Source organism: Python bivittatus, unplaced genomic scaffold (assembly GCF_059951505.1).
Source record: "Python bivittatus isolate LINGU-HERP-01145 unplaced genomic scaffold, Pbiv_v1 ctg000050_np1212, whole genome shotgun sequence".
Classification (NCBI taxonomy): Eukaryota; Metazoa; Chordata; class Lepidosauria; order Squamata; family Pythonidae; genus Python; species Python bivittatus.
In genome coordinates this window covers 4,352,202-4,374,206 of record NW_028277033.1, presented here as the reverse complement: position 1 = coordinate 4,374,206, position 22,005 = coordinate 4,352,202, and the positions used below count along the sequence as shown (strand labels likewise).

At 40.0% G+C, this 22,005-nt stretch overlaps 1 long non-coding RNA gene across 1 annotated transcript in view; it reads left to right on the top strand.

Annotated features, from left to right (window-relative positions):
- Nucleotides 1-12,542: 12,542 nt before the first annotated feature.
- The window catches only part of LOC148216918 (uncharacterized), a 35,331-nt gene continuing 25,868 nt past the window's right edge, over nucleotides 12,543-22,005 (top strand). Inside the window, exons 1-2 of the long non-coding RNA XR_015793819.1 lie at nucleotides 12,543-12,674; nucleotides 15,811-15,949. This is a non-coding gene — a long non-coding RNA (uncharacterized LOC148216918). The remainder of the gene's footprint in view (nucleotides 12,675-15,810; nucleotides 15,950-22,005) is intronic.

Genomic DNA, 22,005 nt, shown 5'->3' with positions numbered 1-22,005 from the left:
CTTTGATTTGGACCTTTAATTTAGCCAAATCATCCTTTCAAAACAAAATTTAGAATCAAATCACACTTCCAAATCACAGGTTTAGAATGAATACCCTCTAGTCCCAGAATTGCCAAATTAGTTTAAAAGCACTCACTGTGGTGGATTGCAGCACGGATCAAGGCTATCAGGAAGGAGGGGGTGCATTTCAAGAAAGGAAAAGAGACAAGAGACAACACAGTCCACAGGGGGAGCGTGGGGAGCGAAAGAGGTTCAGGACAGCCACTCCCTGGAATCTCCCAGGGTGTATCCACTAGTTGCAGTAGGATAGATTTAGTCTGGCAAGATTCTGGCTATAAGGTGTAAGCAAATAAAGGAACTGAACTCAACTGGACTATTTCACTTTTGTTCTTGGACCTGACACTCACTTTGATCTGACACATCAGTTGGATTTGGATATTCATTCTGAAGCTGTGATTTGGAATATGGCAGCCATGGCTAAGGGGGCTTTGCATGAGTTCATCTTGTGCACCAATTACACCCTTCCTAGACTGAGAGGCCTTGCTTACAGTGACTCCTGCCTTAGTCACCTTTGGATACTGTAACACACTGCCCTTGAAGAGCATTGAGGAGCCCCAGCGGGCCCAGAATGCAGCAACACGGGCAGTTTTTGATGTTTCTCATTATGCTCATATAACACCACTGTTCCACCAGCTGCACTGGCTCCAGGTGAGGTTCAAGGTCCTGTTTACCACTTATAAAGCCCTGCATGGCACAAGGCCAGGCTCTTTCCCATTGTCTCTGCTCAGCCCACCAGATCTAGCAGAGAGGACATGGTCCAGATCCCTTCATCTTGCTGTGCCTGCCCTGTGGAACAGCATCTCCCCCAAAAGAGCCAAATGGATCAACTTGTTAGCCTTTCATAAGGCACTGAAGACTGTTAGGGCCAGGAGGTTAGCTGAGCTCTGCTGCTGTTGATGTGCTTTTCTATGGTTGGGATGATTGTTTTAAACTTGGGTGCTGTGGGTTATATGTTGTGGTGTGTGTTTTAAGCCTTGTACACCCCCAAGAATCACTGTTGTGAGATGGGCAGCCATAATTAAAAATAAATAAATGAGCCAGGTAACAGACCCAAAGCCAGTAAGCTGCAGGGTTAAGTGAAACTTGAATTTGAGTCTCCCCAGTTTCGTTCCAGAACCTTGACAGTAACTTAGAGAGTGAACCATTCTGTGCATGCATATGGAAGTTCTTGAGCAAAGGAACCTGATCTGAGGTTTTACAACAGAAAGATTTATTTATACTAAACATATTATATGGAAAAGCAAAGCCTAGCCCTAAGTTAACTGCATCCTAACAGGAAGAGAGTCAAAAAGAAAAAGAAAAACCTTGCGCTCTGTGTGCATGTGCTTTGGAAAAAAGGAAGAAAGACTAACCACAGTTTAGCAACCCCATAGATAAATAGCAGGCAGAGTAATAGAGAATAGAGGACACAGGGTAACTCCTTGACTCTCTAGTTACACCCTACTGTCCCTATTTGGTGCAGTAGGTTCCAAGGTGCTTCTGTACCATTGCATTCATTGCTCCAATGATGGTATCATGCTGTGCTTATTTAGCTACAACCTTAGCAGAGCTCACTTTCAAAATGGGTTATTATGGAATAGCATCAGCTGAAGAAAAAGCAGCCTACACACATCTAGGCACATCTTATCTAGAACCGACCTGGATCAAGCCCTCCTTTTGCCTTCTGTCATCCATTTCTCACCTGTCCCTGTTACCACTGTGTTCTGTTATAAAGAACAGAGGGCACTTAATTAGCATTGGCTGGCATTGCATGACGTTGAATGGAATGTGTGCATAATAAATCAGCTGTGATTGATGCATTACATAATCAAGCAACAGTTGCTCAAGCATGAAACGTGCAGAACTTATTTTCAGCCAGAAAACCACAGTCGATTGCTTTAATCTGAAATAGAAGGAGTGCCCCTTACCCCACAAAAATTGGGCCTCATCTAAGTTTAATTTTCAGTGTGGGCATACACTTCAAAAGAGAAATAATCTAGGATAGCGTCAGAAGAATCCAGTGGGAAAAAATTGTTTGGGAAGGAAACTGTTTAGGGAACTGTTGAAAGAACTTACACTTTGTCAGAGAGGGTGGGAATCTATGAAAGGGAAGATATAACCATACTTCTGTGTGTAAAAGGTTGTTAGGAAAGGGGAAGGGGATTATTTATAAATTGTTCACCATGACAACAAAAAGTAAGACTAGAAACAAGACACTGTGTGTAGAAAAAGTAAGATAAAAAGCAGCTGAGCCTGCAGCAGGAATGTGGACAGGGCAAGATCCTCAGAAGAGATCCTTCCTAGTTTCTCAGGCTCTAAAGGAGACAGGGGGAGATATGTATGTTCAGACTTGCAAGATTCTGTCAATGTAGCTTTCCAATAAAGTAGAATTAGCTCATTTGGTCAAGGTTTTTGTCTGGTCTACCTCATAAAGCTGACATCAGTCTTGCAAGTCTGAACGTACATCTTTCCCCCATCACATTGTAGTTGTCCAAAGTGCTCTAGTTCATATGACTCCAGCTAAATCATTCAAGAATGTATGAGAATTATAGTGGGTGCATTGGTTAATCTTGCCCACCTCCACACTTGCCATAGTCATCTACCTCCTGTGGGGTGGCACAAATCCTTCTATGCCAAGATCTACCACATACAGGAAGAACTTTGCTTCTGCTCCTGGAAATTGCTCTGTCACTGCCAGCCATCTGTTGGCAGCCCATTAAAAGCAATCAGAAACTCTGGAAATGACTTTTTTTAGCTTTGTGACACCAGAGTCATCAACATTCACACATATGACCCCTGACCTCCTTACCACCTGTATGTTTAGTCAGTGAGAAAAGAAAACAAATGCTGATACTGAAATATATGACATTTATATATAATGATATAGATATGATAAATGATAGCTAGAAGGGGAGACTGATAGAGCTAGATCTCTCTTGAGATGAGTAAACTTTGCATTTTTACTGCACTTTGGATTCAAAAGCAAAAGGTGCTTAGGATATTCACCTGGCATATACCAGCAATTCCTTAAAACAGCTGTGTCTTTTCCTGGAATCTCATGGCTGTTTTTCACAGCTGCAGTGCAATCCCAGGAAAAGTGGAGACTGTGGCTTTGTCTGAGAGTGAGAGCAGAGAAGAAGAAGAAGAAGAAGAAGAAGAAGAAGAAGAAGAAGAAGAAGAAGAAGAAGAAGAAGAAGAAGAAGAAGAAGAAGAAGAAGAAGAAGAAGAAGAAGGAGGAGGAGGAGGAGGAGGAGGAGGAGGAGGAGGAGGAGGAGGAGGAGGAGGAGGAGGAGGAGGAGGAGGGGAGGGAGGGGGAGGGGAGGGGAGGGGAGGGGAGAGGAGAGGAGAGGAGAGGAGAGGAGAGGAGAGAAGAGAAGAGAAGAGAAGAGAAGAGAAGAGAAGAGAAGAGAAGAGAAGAGAAGAGAAGAGAAGAGAAGAGAAGAGAAGAGAAGAGAAGAGAAGAGAAGAGAAGAGAAGAGAAGAGAAGAGAAGAGAAGAGAAGAGAAGAGAAGAGAAGAGAAGAGAAGAGAAGTCTGGAAAACTTAATAGGACATATTTACGTCTAGCCATTAAAGACTGCTTTAAATGGACTTCAAACTGAAAGATTTCAGCTCCAGACACCCACACCCATTCCTGCCTCCCTTCCCAGATTTATATGGGTAACATTCCATTGTGGTCACATCTATTCTATGCCTACTGACAGATCTGTATTGTTCTGCAGTCTCTGAATTCCTGATTCAAGCTCTCTCTGAAGTCCACTTAAAAGGTAGCCACTCACATGACAGTGATGCTAATGATAAGGACTGCCTTGAATTTCTCTCTCATCCACATGGAAATATGCTATGACAAACAGATATATTTTTAGACTAGACTGATGTAATTCATGGGAAAATGTTAATACTTCATGGAACATTTGGTTGTAATTCCATAGGAACACAATCAGACTGAAAAATGGCTTCAGATACAAACCCAAAATATTTGTTCATATTAGGAACTAAAATAGGATCTCTGAATAGATAAGGATTTCAGATGTAGCCCAAAGAAAGCATCTTATTTGGTAATCCTTCTGCAGTTTCCATACCAAAGCAGATGGATTTATGCAGGTTTGGTTCACAATTGCTTTGGACTTACCGCTCATAAGAAGAAAATAATAATGCTGTTAATTCAGATCACGGTTTATCTAGGTTAGCATTCTGTTTTAGTAGCAGCTAACCTGAAAGGGTGCATAAGAACAACCCAGCTAGATTTGGTCATAGGTCCATCTAATCCCACATTCAGTGTCATATGATGGTCAATTGGATAATTTTAGGAAGTTCATAAGCCTGAATTGGAGGACAATATCCCCTTTCATCATAATTTCCCAGCAATCAGTATTTAAATTAATTACCTGCCTATGATTCAGGTAATTAACAGTCATCATTCTAAGTAGTCATCAATAGCTGCTTCTCCATAAACCTGTCCAGTCCACTTTCAAAACCATCCAGGCCCATATTTTGCACCGGCAAGCAGTTGAGAAAGAACTGGGTGTGCAGAACACTTCTTTTGCACCACTGAATTCTCCCTAACTTTGTCCAGCTGTTGACTGATTGAGAGTTCAGTGACCTAAAAAGAGAAGGAATGAAAGGCCCAGGAAGACCTATGGGGGAAGGCTGAAATGAGGAGATTTTTCCCATCTCTGGGCTGGCTGAAGGGCTTGTAGGCTGGGGGACTTAGGAAAGGCTACATGATTACTTGCAGGCTGTGCTGAAGATCCCCAGTATGGAGACCCCTTGGCACAGACTGAAGGTCTTCCAGACCAGGTGGCTTCGGCAAAATCTGTAGGCAAGCCTGATGTCTCCCATCCAAGAAAGCTCTTCAGCCAGTGCTAGAGGAGAAGGCTGAGAGTAGTAATTCAAAGTCACCCAAATTGCTAAGTTGAATTGGGTGGCTTCTTCTCTTCAGCAAGGTAAATCCAGTTGTATCCATGGCCCAGAGCAGTTTGTCAAAGAAAATCTGTGCTAACTTCCATTTTATTGCTTAGATTTAACTCTAGATCATTAACATAAAATGTAAAAAGGCACCTTCCCAATACCAGTTCCTGGGAGATCCCATTTCACAGATCTTTCTAGTATAAGAATTGTCCCTCTATTCCAACTCTGTGTTTCCTGCTTAATAACTAGTTGTCAGTCCAAGGCAGTACCTGTCCTCTTATCCCATGACAGCTGAGTTTGCTCAAAAGGCTTTGACAAAAGACTGTCAAAGGTTTCTTGAAGTCCCTTCATACAGTATTTATTGGGTCACCCTTGTCTGCATGCTTGTTGACACCTTCAAAAGAATGTAGAAATGTATGAGACAAGGCTTATCTTTGCAGAAGCCATGATGTTTCTTTTCAGCAAGGCTTGGTCTTCTTTGGGTTCATATGTTTTCTCTTTTTAAATACTTTCAGCCATTTTCTCCAGAGCAGATTTTGAGCTGACTGGCCTATAGTTCCTTTGTCATGTCTCAAACAATTTCACAAACTGGGTTTGCACTTTTCTCCAACCCTTAAAGAGCAGAAGGCAGTCTGTCCCTATTCCTTCTAGCAACCTGAACTTATAAGGCTCTGGAACACCAAGATAGATGATAGATAGATGATAAAGTCTTTTTACTGGGCTAATTGGCCACTTCAATGGGAAATAACTCTGAGTGGCCCATATCCCAACATATATACATTGGGTTAGAACATAAAATACAGAATAAAAATCAAAACATATCAACATCCATCACTTGTCAAAAAATATTTGACCATTGGAGGGAAGAGTCTCAAACCCCAAAGAACTAACCATATTTTAATGCCTGTTATGTATTTCTTCATTATAATTACCAACAGACTAATTCATGGTTAAATGCGTTTTGAAGCCATTGACCCTACTGCCTATTGTTATATTTTGTAAAAATGAATTCTCCCTTTTCTATGATGCCTACATAACTTATATAATGCTGGATCAACTGGGCTATTGTTCCATTGCTAATATGGTGGGATTTGCTTGCTAATTAAACTTTATATATTACAGAACTTCATTATGATTATGCATCCTGTGTCTGGACTCTGTGTGTACTTTCTAGTTGATGGGATGCAGGCAAGAGTATGCTCAGCTGTCTCTAAACTGAGATCCTAACTTGCATAGAACAGCATGAAGATCCCTGGGGTAAAACTGAGTTTTGGTTGTGCTTGTAGCATCCTGGCCAGTATGTGCCAGAACTGACTGATACTGTCCTTGCTATTAGCAGGGAATGACGCATCTGGCTCAGCTACAACTAAGGCCATTAACCTAGCCTACACAGTGGTTGATACTCACAGCTGTATTAACATGCTGGCTTCCAGTTCATAAGTAAGCAGAAAGTGGGCTGGCATAAATTGCACCGCTTCAATGATTGAGTTGTAATCTGACTCAAAAATGAGGCAGGCAAGTAGTGGTAGTCTTAGATTTTTGATGCAGGACAGGTTAAGGAGAACAATTGGTGGACTCCACGTTACCCCTCCCACTGAGTGTCACCTGCCAGCAGAGGGGAAAAAACCCACTCAAACCACCCATTGTTTGGAGATGGCAGGTTTAAATGAGTGTAGGAGGGTGCCTAGGGCTCAACTGGTTCAAGAGACAGGTCAGCAGCATGGTGCTGCTGACTGTGCTAAAATAGGAAAGTGTTTTCCCAGAGTATCAAGAGACCTCCCTCTTGCGCCCCTCTACTGCGTGTGCGATCTCTCCCTACTGTTCCATTCTTTGGACATGGATTTAGTGCTTTTCTAGAAGAGTGCTGGACCTGTATTTAGAAAAAGCCAGCTGACAAGTCATAGGAAGAGCATTAGGAGAGCTATCTCTGACTTCACCAATAGAGAAACTTGGAACAGGCTCTCAGGGTTCTGCTATCCCACCCTACAACAATCAAGGGCATTCACGAAATCTCAGTGTTCTTCACTGAGCCATTTTGAAGGGCCAACATCAATTCTGAAAGCCAGTCCAAGTTTTTCCTCAGTTCCAACTTATACTAAAGGAAACCAAGGCAGGGTTATTTTGAATTTCTTCCTCACCCTTCTTTCTCAGGATGATATAATATTTTCTGCAAATTCCCTCTTAATGGCTCATTCATTCTTTCCTTATCTCTAAGGTCATCTCTAAATTTCTTTGCAGTGTCTGGCAAGGGGAAGAAAGCCGTTCTTGTTGCCTATTGAAAGGTAGCAAGAACAAACATAAAATCTGTGGAAGGATTAGCTTGTCTGGGAAGGTTTCCATAGAATTCTGGCTGAAATGATGATAGTGAGCAAAATTTGGGAAGTGCGCTGAAGTTTTATTTATTTAGAAAACTTATATGGCCACCTATTGTATACATGATCATCCTAGGTGGCGAACAATGACATTCAATATAAATAGAATAAATATGATCAACTGAAGCCACACCACCATATATCTCAACCACAGGGTCACAACATCACACTAACTCTATATTTAAGTTTGCATTTTCTTGGCTTACTCCTATCCTAGCTCAGTGCCTGAGCAAAGAGCCAGTTCTTTATAGCCCTCTGGAAGGCTAATAGGATGGGGGCCTTCTGAATCTCAAGGGGGAGGCTGTTCTAAAGGGTCAGGACAGTTGCTGAAAAGGTGCATCTCTGAGGTCCCACCAGATGGCAATAATTTAAGGGAGGGATCTGGAGCACAAATACCCTATCGGACCTGGTAGGACAGGCAGATACCTCAGGGAGAGGCAGTCCCACAAATATTCTGGGCAGGGAGTGTGCAGCTAAGATTCTTGCTCTTCAGCAAGCCATTGAAAACTGTATGAAAATGAGAAAGAATGTTTATTTTTATGCTTGATTTATAAAAAGCATAAAATAAGATTAAGTGCACAGGCTTAAAGTATGGAATGTTCTGATGAATATGGAGATGAAGGTCAGCTGATGAACCTCGAAAGAACAATAGATAAGGAAAGAAAGCCTAAGGGAAAATAAATAGAATGCTTAGCAAATGGTTCAACGTTGAGGAGGGGGTAAGGCAAGAATGTGTGATGTCCTCTTGGTGGTTTAATGTATTTAAGGAGAAATGAATAAGGAATGCTTGACAACACTGGAGGCATGTTGACTGGGGACATAAATATGGGTGTATTTTTGCATGCAGACAATGCTGAGGGGTTGGCTGAGAATCTGAATGATTTGCAGCTAATGCTAAACAGATTATATGATGTAACAAGTAGTGGATCGGAAAACTAATACATATAATAGACTGAGATACTTGCATCTAACAGGAGAAAATGTGCATGATGGCAAGTTATACATAAATTGCAACAAACCAAGAGCAAGTTTGTGAATCTGTGTATCTCGGTAGAAGGTTTACTAAAGACAGGAAACTAGATGGAAGAATATTTAGATGTGCAAATTCTGGTAGAAAAGTAGTATGGATGAATAAATGTTTAACAAATGAAGCAAAAATGGCAGCATATAAAAGCACGTTTCTTTGTTATATGGAACTGAGAATTAGGTATGTCGGGAGAAACATCCAAGTAAGTTGAATGCAATGAGAATAGGATATTTAAGATGCATATGCAGTGAAACAAGAAGAGATTGGAGTTAAGAACAAATAGGTGATGAATGAATGTGGACTGAATATAAAGGTGAGTGATCAGTACGAAAGATATATTTTTCGGTCATTTGATATTACAGAGAGAATGAATGAAGGTTGAATTTTAAAAAATGAGAGAAGAGTGAATGGATTGAGAGGGAGAAGATTACCAAGGAAATCATAGTTGGATGGACTTGAAATCCTCAAAAAGAGGTGTGACAAGTGTAAAATCAATGTATGGATATAGTGGAAGCCAGGATGGCTTGCAAAGATAGAAAGATATGAAGAGATATAGTGAACTGTATTGGTGTAAATGCAGATGAGGCTGCATTTCCTTTCCTTTTCTTTAATTAATTTAATTTGCTTCACTATTTCTTACTCCCTTTCTGCACTTTGCATGACGGTTTCCTCTGAAAAAAAGAAATAGCTTGATGGTTATCTAGGTATATAATATTGTAAATAGTTATTATTCTTAATGCTATTGTCACTGAAATATTTCAATGGCATCTATTTCCATATAGTTTGTGGATATTATTAGTAGTCATAGCTAACTTACAGCTATGTTTACTGTACATGGCTGAGCCCTATTTTGTGGACTGCCAAATGTCTCACTATCTCCTCCTTTTGCAATCACAAACAAGTAGCAAAACTTAAAAAAAAAACTGGTTTATTACATTCCTAGTAAACCATCTTATAAGTTGGCTTGTTAGAGTCCACCTTAAGTCAGAAGTTGCTGAAGTCTGTTCTGGGGAATTTCACTGAATAGTTGCAGTCTTCCAACAAACCTTTCTGAGATTCTGGAAGTCAAAAATAAAAAGTGATCATCATCTTCCCACCTGCCAGAGGCCTCCATCTTCAAACTTTTTCCCCTTACAGCAAACCAAACCTTCAGCCCTTTTGGGATTGGCTAAAGGCAGAAATCCAGCCAGATGGCACATTCTGGGGGATTTGCTGCACTTCATCACGAACACGTATTTCGCCCTTTTACAAAAACCACTATCATATAGTCACCACAGCCCCCATTGCCTTATTTCGTAGCATTACTGCAGGCCCCAGTGCTTTGGAGCTTTCAACTGCTTTGTCCCGTCTTGCTGCTCACATCCTTGACCTGGCCTCTTGTGAATCCTCTGGCACTCACAGGATGTTGTCAGTGACTAATGAGTGTGGCAGAGTAATGAAAAACATAAAGAGGGGGGGAAAGGCAATGAGACCACTGCAGTGGAAAATGACAGGTGATGCCATTCAAACAAAGGAGGATAGCATAAGAAATGCCATAGCGCCCTCTGCTCCTCTTTATTGGGGTGTTAAAAGAAATAAAATAAAGGCAGGACTGCATTTCTCCTTAGGTGTCTTTTTTTCCCAAGCTAAAATTCTCTTTTGCTTTAGGCTCTCTCCTTCCATTTTCTGCTTTTTCTCCTATGAATTGAGAGCTAATGACTTCTCCTTCATCAATAGCCCACAAGGCTGTGTTTGTCCCCTTGTCTGCATCTTTAGTGTACATAAAATCCCAAGTACCTAGTCATACTTCCTGAGTGGTCTCATCAACACATCTACCCTGAACCTGTCAATGCCACCTGCCTCTCTAGACACATCAGATCAGTTTCTCTGCTGCTCATTCAATCATTGGATCTTGGTAGAGTCAAAATAGAGTACAGTTTCAAGAGACTGATGTTGCCATTTTAAAGATTTTGACTTGAATTTGTCAGGAATCTGAGTCTTGGAAAATTCTAGTCCACAATGGCTGGTGAGACGACTACATGAAGCTGATTTTATGTTGAAATAGATCCCTACTCCATCAGGTTCAAACTGGCCATAGCTACTAATTAATCTGAAGCATTTATCCCCACTTTCCCCAAACTGCTAAAGTAGGAATACAACATTGATTTAAAACCACTTCACCCAATCAATACATTAAAACTACAGTTTCAGCTGTGAACACGGGAAAGCTAAAACAACGGCATCACTTTCACAATCAAAATGTATTTTTCCCTCCATCAAACCAAAGGTCTTGAAGAACCAATGAACTTTAGAAGGGTGACTCAGGGCCAGGAGGAAGGAACACCTCTATGGTTTGTCAATATTTTTCAGTAAGGCTTCCAATCTTGTTCTGGAAATGAGACACCTCGCTGGCTCCAATGGACAATAGATTAACAGGCAAGTGCTTTCCAGTTGATTCTTCTTGACCTTTTAGTAGTGCATCATGGTATCTTATTACATCTCCTGAAATATTTTCTGAGAGTTGGCATTTCTGATTTCAATCATTGCCTTTTATTTGAACAAGCCCAGAAGGTAATTCTGGGTGGAAGTGATCCTTATGCTATTTAACATCTATCTCCTGTGCTATTTACCTCTTCTTCTATTTCATATCCAAATTATGCAACTAGGTATTTATTTCACTAAGCAGTTTTAAATATCTGAAACTGTTTACAAAGAGAAGGAGACTGAAGTCATCCCTGTCCATAGACATCTGGTAGAGGCTGCTATGATGTCACAATATGTCACAACATCATCACACAAATAATGTTGCTGCTCTTCTTCAGATTGGTTCTGCTTGGTTGCACTGCACATTGTGTAGTTCTATAGTGAAATCACCAATGCATGATACAACAAGAGGGTGTCCTTCATAAGGTTTGTTGCAGAGCCTGACACTGTTCTAGAGCTAAGAGAGAGGGACTGGCCCAAGGTCACCCAACCGGATTCCATACCTAACAGAGGACTAGAACTTGGATTTTCCTGCTTTTCATCACTATATTACACTGATTCTCCATTGCACAAATGATGTAATTGATATAGCTTGCATCAATCATGTTATGATATGAATGACAAACTTATGTAATTTGCATAATTTGCATGATAAATTCATGATATGTGTCACACCACTTGCTCCTGTCCCTATCTTGTTTCAGATCGCATCATTATGCCTCAACAGCACATATATAATTAATTAGTATCAGTAGTCACAACAACCATAGATATAGATAGGTGTAGGTGTAGATGTAGTTGTGAGAATGTTCATGAGCCATGTCTTGAATCATGTTGTGAGTCTTGTTCTTCCTCTCCAAAAAATCAAATAAACCTTCTTGCCTCTATCTTTGAAGCCTAAAGTAAGATTAGGAAATGTGTATAGGACAACAAGCAAAAATCCATATCTCCAGAAGCCAGTGATAAGTTTTTTCCACTTATCTTTTAAAAATGAAAAGAAAAGAAAAGAAAAGAAAAGAAAAGAAAAGAAAAAAGGGAAGGGAAGGGAAGGGAAGGGAAGGGAAGGGAAGGGAAGGGAAGGGAAGGGAAGGGAAGGGAAGGGAAGGGAAGGGGAGGGGAGGGGAGGGGAGGAGGAGAGGAGAGGAGAGGAGAGGAGAGGAGAGGAGAGGAGAGGAGAGGAGAGGAGAGAAGAGAAGAGAAGAGAAGAGAAGAGAAGAGAAGAGAAGAGAAGAGAAGAGAAGAGAAGAGAAGAGAAGAGAAGAGAAGAGAAGAGAAGAGAAGAGAAGACACTGGATATAGGGCCAGATCTACAGAATCAATACTATGTAACATGGTTTCCCCTTTTCCACTCATCATTACACAGCTAGTGGGATGATAATTAAAAATTGGAATCAACACTCTAAACTTCACTGAAGAACACTGAGCAGTTATTTCTTTAGGAGCCAGCAGATGGAGAGATTTCATTTGTCTTTTGAGTGCTTTGACTAAAATGACTACGAACTTGTATATGCAATGTTGGAAATACATAACTTGCGGAGAGGTGATTCAATATCCAAAGTATGCTATGAAGGCTTTCTTTGGCATCCTGTTCTGCAGCCCTGTACAATGTCTTTTTAGACTGTTTTTATTGGATAGCCTGTTGAGGAATGGGAAAGTAAGTGACAGATAGAGCAGAATACCCTATTTAACAAGATTCATTACCCACATAGCCCCCATTACTGGCGTTCACTGCAATAACGCAACATGATAATTAATTCCCTTCAATTAATTACAGCATCACTGAAGGAGAGGAGGAGCTGTTGCAGATCACAATAGACACAGTAACAATTAGCATTTTGGATGAGTGGGTCCCCTCGTTTGTGTGTAAGTGCTTATTCATATTTATCATTGCTGTAAATGAGTTTAATTAGAGTTTTCGAAACTCTAGTTGTTGTTGTTGTCATTGTTTTAAAGAAGCATTAAATAATATCTAACAAGAAGATTTTCCTGTTTTGTTTTGCTCTTCATGTCCCCTGAAGATGTTCTAGACTTTAAAAGGCTGCTGTGATTAGTCAATTGATTGCTTGGATCAGAGATAAGAAAACACAGGCTTGCAGAATTTATTGTGGTGTCTTGACACCTAGATCCTTTGGACTACCTTGCTGTAGGGTGTGTTGGTTAGGGCTTAGAGGGAATCAAAACATCTGGAGAACCTGAGGTTAACCACCCTTCACCTACTGAGTTTCCACTAGAACATAGAAGTCCATTAACTATAATTGGAGTAATCTACCAAATATTGGCTCAATTAGAAGGAGCAGTTGTGAAGAGTTAAAGTCAAGGGTCCCTCTGAGTAAATGCTTTGTCCAGGAAAGGGGAAACCAGAAAGTTGACAAGCGGTTTCAGAATCAAGCTCAGAAAGGCTTTCATTTCAAAAGAGCCACTCTTGGTTTCTCTCAGAGGTTCTTTTTTGGTAGCAGTTCGGGAGAGGATGGAAGTTTTGTCATTCTTGCTCTTGTTACAGAAATGATAGTCAGCAGATCTTGCTGATTTCCTGATCTATTAATCAATTCATCATCTTTTGTCAATGAAAAAGGTGTGCCTGAATGAGCACCCATAATATTAATGAACATTAATATTACGGGTGCTCATTTTAAAATAAAATATTCATATATTTTAAAGATGATTTGAACACAAACTGATTATTGGAAGAAATGCTGTAAAGAAGGGTTTCTGCCCTGTCCTGTATGAGAGGGGACAGATGTAATGTATTTAACAGATGAAACCAAAGTATATATTTGTTTTTATATCCCAGATCATATAACCAGATCAGCTCAGGTTAGCTGCCTGTTGGTGGAATGGAATTCCTGCCTCTTTGAAGGAGATTGCCATTCGGACCCCTTTGCAAAAAAAAAAAAAAAAAGATAAATCAATACAAGAGGACAATAATATTGTTCTGAATCCAATATACAATACTGTATTATTTAAAATGCTTTTTTTTACTTCTCAACTGATGATACTCAGGTGATACATACAAAATGCAATTTGACTGTCTCTCTGTCCCAGAGCAGAGTCTTGCCACTGTGACATACTCCTGTTCACATAGTTGGGAGGAGACTCCCACCAACCCTTCCTTGTCCCAGTAAAAAAAGCTTTTGTCTGTTTGAAACGGAAGAGGATCTCTAGTGGAAGAGAAGAAATCAAGAAGCATGCCAAGGTGGAGAGAAGGAACAAACAGACTATTGTCCTTCGGCCCCAGATTTAAACTTGGAGTTTCTGGAAAACCAAAACCAAGTACAGGCACAATTGAATCAGAAACAAAATTCTGATTGAAGAACTGTGATTTGGATAGATATGGATAAATCTCTAGTTAGCATTGTGCTAAGGTCTCCTCCTCCTCCTCCTCCTCCTCTTCCATAGGCTAAAGCATGTGTTGTTATCTCTGATCTTTATTTTCTTTATGCACTCTGGTTATTGTATGCTTAAGGCATCTTTGGATTTCTGGGCAGCAGATGCTCCCATATTATTAGCAGATTCCTCCCATCTGGTCATCTGCCCTAGACTTATCTTCTCCTTTCTAGCAGGTGATGGGAGATTCCTTTAAGGTACTGTCTGTGATTTTAGTAGATATAATTTGGGGGACGTGGTGGCGCAGCAGCTTAATGACGCTGAAAGTTGCCAGCCAGAAATGGCTGACTCTTCGGCGGTTCGAGTCCAGCCTTCGTGTTAAACAGGGTGAGCTCCTGTTTCCTCCCCAGTTCCTGTCAACCCAACAGGTCGAAAACTCACGTGAGTAGATAAATGGGGACTCTCACTCCAGTGGGAATTTAGTATACATAATATAATTTCCTCCAACCTTGATTGTTTTACATGCACCTATTTAAAAGCAGAAGGGGATTTTTATATCTTCCTCTTTTCCTTTTTTAAAAAATTACTCTATTTATTGTGAGATTGATGTATCGCTCTCCCCGATTACATCTGCCCGTCCCATCAGATCTGGCAGAGAAGGCATGCTGCGGATCCCATCTGCTAGAGAATTACACTTGGAGGGTCCCAGGAGGTAGGCCTTCTCTGCCGTGGCACCCGCCTTGTGGAATCTTATCCCCCAGAATGAGATTAGCTCCATCCCTCTTGACATTCCTTAAGTCCCTCAAGACCTGGCTGTGTGATCAGGCCTGGGGCTCCCAAGGGACCGGGGAGATTTTGCGGTGGCTCCTGTATTAATATTATCCCCTCTTGTTTTGTGTGTTTTTACTGTTTTTTTTATATGTAGCTGTTTTTATGTTGTTGTTGTTTTTAATTGTTGTACGCCACCCAGAGTCACCTTGTGTGAGATGGGCGACTATATAAATATGATAAATAAATAAATAAAATAAAATCTCCCTATAGAGAAAGGACTGATTTTCCTACCCACATGTCTCATACTACAGACCTAGGAAGTAGCACTACCAATTTATTTCATTTTCATCTGTTTTATTTTTCTATGACTTGCCAGTAAGGGCATAGATTGCATGAACCCTATCTGTCTGACACACTGGGATTCACAGGGAGGACACCAGGTTAAGACATCCATCGAACCCAGGTTCCCAAGCAACTTCACCAAGGCAGAAAGGCAAGACCAGGGTATGTAAACTCCAGAGAGCTTTCTGGAAGAAGACAGTTGAGATCACCCTCTTTTTACTCCACAGGTTCAGTCCTGCTTCTACAAATACATAATAAAAATATACCACACTAATAATGGCAATATCTACTACAGTATTACAAGGCTGGAAACACATACAAAGAGGTTTTGACCAGAAATCCCCCCAAAAGTATTTCACAATCACGTGTGCCCACCCGAGAAGGCTGACTCCTTTGGTATCACATTACAAAGTTAGAAAATTTGAAGCAACTCCATTTGGGAATGGAGCAAGGCATCCCATTTCTCATGATATAATAATGATATAATATGATATAATAATGAAATAATGCATGACATTATTTGATGCCATTTCAATCTAACTTCCAGCTTTTTTTCCCCCAGAACTGAATTGACTTGGTTACTTTGTGAATGGCTCTGCCAGGAATAATCTGACTCTGCTGATTCTTTTGGACCTCTTCATACCACCAACCATAATTATGAGGAATTTCAGTGGTTCTGTTCTTTCCATCAATTCTAGAAGGTAATATTTGGATACAACTTATGGACTACATAAGTTGAAAGAACTGTACGTGACGTTCTGATACTAGAAATAAATCCCTGAAATAGGTCCTATGCTCAGAAGTACTCCATTCCCTTAATTTTCATCAGGTGGGTCTGCCTGGAGCCAATATTTTGTGTCTGACTTAATTCAGTGAAGAAGTTTTTGTGAACATAGATTGAAAAACTGAAATCCAGGGATTGAGAGAGAGTGACTGGTCCAAGGTCACCCAGCTGGCTTCATGTCTCAGGTGGGACTAGAATATACAATCTCCTGGTTTCTAGCCTGATGCCTTAACCACTACATCAAACTAGCTCTCAGTGCCATGTTATAATAACTTATTCTCCCACCCCACCTAGCAAATAGACAGTTTTCATCCTGAGACCAGATCACAGATATTGGGAGCATCCTCACACATTAAGACCTGGCCAATTAACAGAAGAGTCCAGTCCCACTATTGCTGATCACACTGTAAATTAATTCTGAAAAGGAATAACCCCTTTGAGCCTTCACACATTTCCCCTCGCCATCTAATCAGATTTGCAAATTGGCCTGATGCGTTTAATTGATCTTTTTCACGTCTAAGTTTTTCTCTGTCATTCTCTTTCACTCAGTATTTGCCCTTCACCACTGACATATTCTGTGGCAACTAGAAATGCAAATGTTCTGCATTCTCTCTCCCCCCATCTCCATGTGCACCAGACTGAAATGAAATTGCCACAGAAGGACACAGTGATGGTGCAGGAAAGCTAAGCCACACCAATCACATGCTGATGTTGTCCTGTGAAGCTCCAGACATTAATGTTGAACTTTCTGTCAATTGCAGCTAATCTATTTCTGTTAGAAAACACATTGCCAGTGGCAGGTGAGGGTCTTTATGGTCTAACTGAAACAACAACACCCCAGAAAAAGCTTTCAAACAAAGCTAAGTATTGACCGCAAGAAGCAGAGGGAAACGGAAGAGAGCGAGAGCTGACAGGAAACCAAATTTCTTTACCGCTTAGTTGCTTCAGGTGAAGTCTGAATGGCAAAATTGTTCCAAGGCTTTGTGTGTGTGTGTGTGTGTGTGTGTGTGTGTGTGCTTGTGTTTACGTGCAGGGGATGTTTAGGGGTTTTTTTCCCCCCCAGGAAAAAGAACAAAGCAGGTGAGAAGAACAATGTATTCACCTTTCTTTTCTAGGGGTAGAATCCAGTGGAATGCTTCTTGTAGCAAAAGTTGCAACACTGGGAAATAAAAGTCCCATTATCACAGCAGAAGCTACTGGTAGTTATTTGTTATTGTTGTTCAGAAAAAGCCAAATGATTGGAGGAGGGCAAGGAGTGGGTTCAACTGATAACTTGTGTGAGGACATCATCAAACAAATGACACAATGTGCCCACATTCAGGCATCAGGATGTCATTACATAATTGCGACATTTGCATGACGACATCATGATCCTCATGATATCAATTTTATATCACTGTGGCTTGTTACACACACACTGTTGGTGAGAGGCGCAAAAGCCTAACATTCCCCATGAGGTTTTCTGTTTGATGACAAGATTAAAAAGTTCAGTTAATTTCACAATGAGAAATATTGATTTATTGGTTTATAAGATGTAAATCCTATTTTTCCTCCAGGAATTCAAGGTTGTATAAAATTGCCCTTCAATTTTTTTCCACTACAATAAACCTGTGAGGTAGCTTGGCCTGAAAGACAGAGCATAACTTGTCCAAAGTCACCCCATGAGCAACTTGGCAACCATCCCTAACCATGACAATGCAAAATGATGAAACGTGCATTGTGATGTCACAATGCAAGTCCCACTCCTTCATACTTGTGTTGCAACAAAATACAGCAGTACCTAATGAGCAGGGTCTATATCACAGTGCATATTTCATCACAAATGCCTTTGGGTGAGTTTCCATGGCGTGGAAACTATTAGCCAGTAATTGTCTTTACTTATGATCACCATTGCCTTCAGTGAAAGTTCAACAACATTTCAAATACAGCTAAACCAGTTAGGCTGTGAAGGACTCGGTGTCCCTCTGTTCTGTGTGTGATTTCTGAAAATGCAGGATTACTTATGTGATTAACACAGCAAATATTATCTGCTCAGTGGTTTCGTCATAAAGCAAGATCAGATGTATTTATATTCATTATATGTGAATATTCACAAGCTTGAATCAATTAAACTGAGATTCAGTCAGTCTGAACATTTGACTTGACTTGATGAATAAAACAGAAGAAGCAATTTGATTAGTAGCATTGGATTTAATGTATCCAGACTGATTTGGACCCATTTGGGATACTCCTCCTGCATGGATGCATGTGTTTTAAATATTCAAATGGGTCCAAAACAAATTGAATCAAGCTGGATTCAGTAGTTTGGTATGATGTGATATGAATCAGATCAATTAAATCAGTCAAAACAGATCCATTTTGTAACTCAAATTGAACATTTAAATCAAGCTGATCCCAATTTGCACACTCCTAATAAATACATCCCAACTCCCAAATTATCCCTCATTAGGATAATAACTTGTAACTAATCCAAAACACAGACTTGGTAAGAGTCAAGCAAAAAAAAAATGGAATTATACCGTCAACAGCTAGACGGAACCATGGGACTCAATAGGATAAAAAGTGAATATTTAATTTCTAATCCCACTGAATTATTTTTGATCTGAAACTGGGAAAATATTTGTATTTCATATTCCAAACAGCAGTATCTGACAAGACATGGTTCACTTGATTCATTCATCATATTACACATCAGTAAGTAGCAATGACCCGTCAGAACTAATGACGTATAGTAACAAGGCTAAGTGTGAAATTAGCTTTATGAGTGAGCACAATCTGCATTATATAAAATTTGGAGCATGGCCTTTGTTCAACCTTTTGTTGGCTCTTATTTTTCAAATGGTCAGTATACAGCTTGGTATTGGATAACGGGGGCCCGTGAGCTTTTAGCCTGCCAATAAACATGTCTGAAGACAAAATTCTGCCTTGGAGGAAATTATTTTATTGAATAACATGCTGAGTTAGAATTTGGGAAGCCCAGGTTCAAGTCTACTTGCCACCACAGAAACCCACTGGATATCTTTGGCCTAGTCTCTACCTGTCAAACTAACCAACTTCACAGGGTTTTTGTGGGAAAGAGACAGGAGTTGGGAAAGGTGGGAGTGGTATATATTTATCTTGAGCAACTGAAGGGAAGGAAAATATAAATAAAACAAAATAAGCCAGGATCAAAAAATCAGCTCATTCCTGAAGCCCGTATCTTTCTCCAGAGTGTATAATAAACTGAAACCAATAACGAGTAAATATTTTTTGAGCACTGAAAAGAGGTACATACGTATATACATTCATACATACATGTTTCTTTGGTTCACCCGCTGCCTTCTGCTAGTTTCTGAGGCAAAAGGAAACATTTGAAACCGTTTCCCAGAGAAATGCAACTTAAGCTGCAGTTATGAGAATGGGATAGGGAGAAATCATAACCTGTTTCTAAAACTCTGATATGGGGAAAGATCAAAATATTCACAGTAGATAAAGAATATGATCATCAGTTACAGAAATGAGTTAGGACCTGGGAGTCACGACTTCTCTGTTGCTGCACTTGCCCCATTGAACAGCACCCCCCAAAGACCCAACTTTCTTGGTCTTTCATAGGGCATTAAAGACCTGGGTGTTCCCCCAAGCATTTGGGTCAGGAAGTTAAATAAGCCCAACTGGATGAATTTTTAATATTGTTTTAATGATCTGAAGTGGTATGGCTTTTTGATCCCTGGCATGTGATAGAGTTTGCTTGTTCCCCCCCACCTTTCAAAAAAAAAAATAGATTGATTTAATGATTTAAGTTGTGGCTTTGAATTATTGTATGCCATATAGAGTCATCTTGGTGAGAGGGGTGACAGGGTCAATTGTTTAAATAAATAAATGCATTGCAGAAAGCAGATTTTTTTTTCTTTTTTGACTAGTATATTATATCAAGCTAACAGTTAAAAAAAAACAGCAACAATTATATGTTAATAGCATGATATAACATTAAAATGAAAACTGGGGGAAAGACCTAGAAAAAGGCAGATTCTGAATGTTAACAGGACAGCAATCCTATAGCAAAGGTGAGCCCATCACCTCACTCAGTAATTGCTTGCACTGTCAAATTGCTCTTCCTGTTACTTTTGCTCTTACTTTTTTCTAACATTCATCTGCTTTTTTGTAATTTTTGTCCATTATTCCATGTCCCAGATTATGGAATGAGGAAGAACAGGTTCTCACCTTCTTGTCTGCAATCTCTTTTCAGGTTCTTGAGAAGTATGATCAGAACCATTTTTACAGTACAGAACTTACAGTAGCCAACAGAAATGCTATTGTACTGTTTTAAAAGAAAGGGAGAGCAGCCATGAGTAGTTTAGCACATGATTTACATGTCAGAGATCTTAGGTTTGATATCCACTAGTTTCCTCTAAAGGATCTAAGGCAGAAATGCTGTTTAAAATCAAGTAAGCTAGTGCAGGATTAAAGACTGTCTGGCCCACCCACCCATTTGGGATTCTGCCTAATTAAGATTCTGAAGAGAGACCTATTGCCCTCCAATACATTTTAGTATTCATCTGTGACAGCATTCATATTCATCAGCTTCCAATGTTTTTGTATGCAAATGCTTCCAAGTTATACAAGGCCCTTTTTATTCCTTCCTTGGTTCATTTAATGCAAGGGTGTGATGATAAAAGGTGTTGAAAGATGACACTTTTAAAGAATGATGTTGTCAATCTTTTCTACTAGGTAAGAGTAATTATTCATGGAGGATGCACTTAAACTGTTGACATTCCATTCTGTTCCAAGGCAAGTCTCTTTGTGTCAGCGTGGCTGGGTCAGGGGTTTTCTGTTTGCACTTCTTCCAGTACAAGGTTATTTTAACAGATGCTGGGCTGAACTTCTCACTTCTATGCCAAAAGTAGGAGGGAGATGGGTTTAATTTCCTTGATTGCTTTTCTTATAAAGCCAGACAGAGTGGCTGAATACAGCCAAAGTAAACAGAAGGTAAGTTTTAACAAAACCTGGATCTATTTGATGTAGATTTAGATGAAGATTAGTTGTGGAGAACACCTTGGGGGTTAATTTGAGTTAATTAATTTGATTTTAAAAATAAAGATTGTCCCCCTAAAGATGTACCAAATACTCACCAGTCGGGACTCCCCACTACACAACGTAGGGAGACAGGCATAGTCTCTCCAATCAAATGCAAGTTTTTTTATTTGGCAATTCAACATACTGTATTAAAGAACCTGAATGAAATATATCAATTGCAACCTTTGCAAAAAAAGTCAGATACATATTACTGATTTACCCTTTGTAGGAACAGTTTTTATTAGATGACTTAATCTATAAAAATAGTTTATAGTTGAACAGACTTGCTTACCTAATAAAGGCTAAAAGGGTTTTGTTGTCCTCTACTTTGTCTTGGCATATCCAAGGCTAAATCTTAAACCTAGTAATGTTGGACATGTCCCATTTTTGCAGAAGGATGTTTGACTGTGCAAGAAGTATCCTTTTATTCTAACAGATGAATCTGTTCAGGCCATTTATGTACCACATTCTCTCCCACAACTGAACATCAAATTTTCCATCATGAAGAAGCTGCAAAGATCTGAATTATGGTTATGGCAAAGGTAGGTTACCTAAGCCCATAGGTAGAATCCGTAATAGTGGCAAATCTGCTGCTTAGGAAACATATCTGCAGTGCATATGAGAAATTCATAAATGTACATTGGTAAGCCCTCTCATTGGTTAAATAAAATCAGGGTTTTTTTCTATTTCTCTTCCTCTCATACAGCTATTACTTTTGCCCTATGTTCCTCTTTAGAGCAGCAGATGCTGCCAGGCATGAGAACAAGGAGACAGTGATGTTTATTGTGGCTTAGAGTCAGTTACAGTATATAGATCAAGATGTCCCCAAGAAATTCTGCAGTTCCACCTCTGGTCCAGAGAGCCAGTTTGGTGTTACTGGTGAAGGCATCAGGCTAAAAATGGGGGGACAGTGAGTTCCAG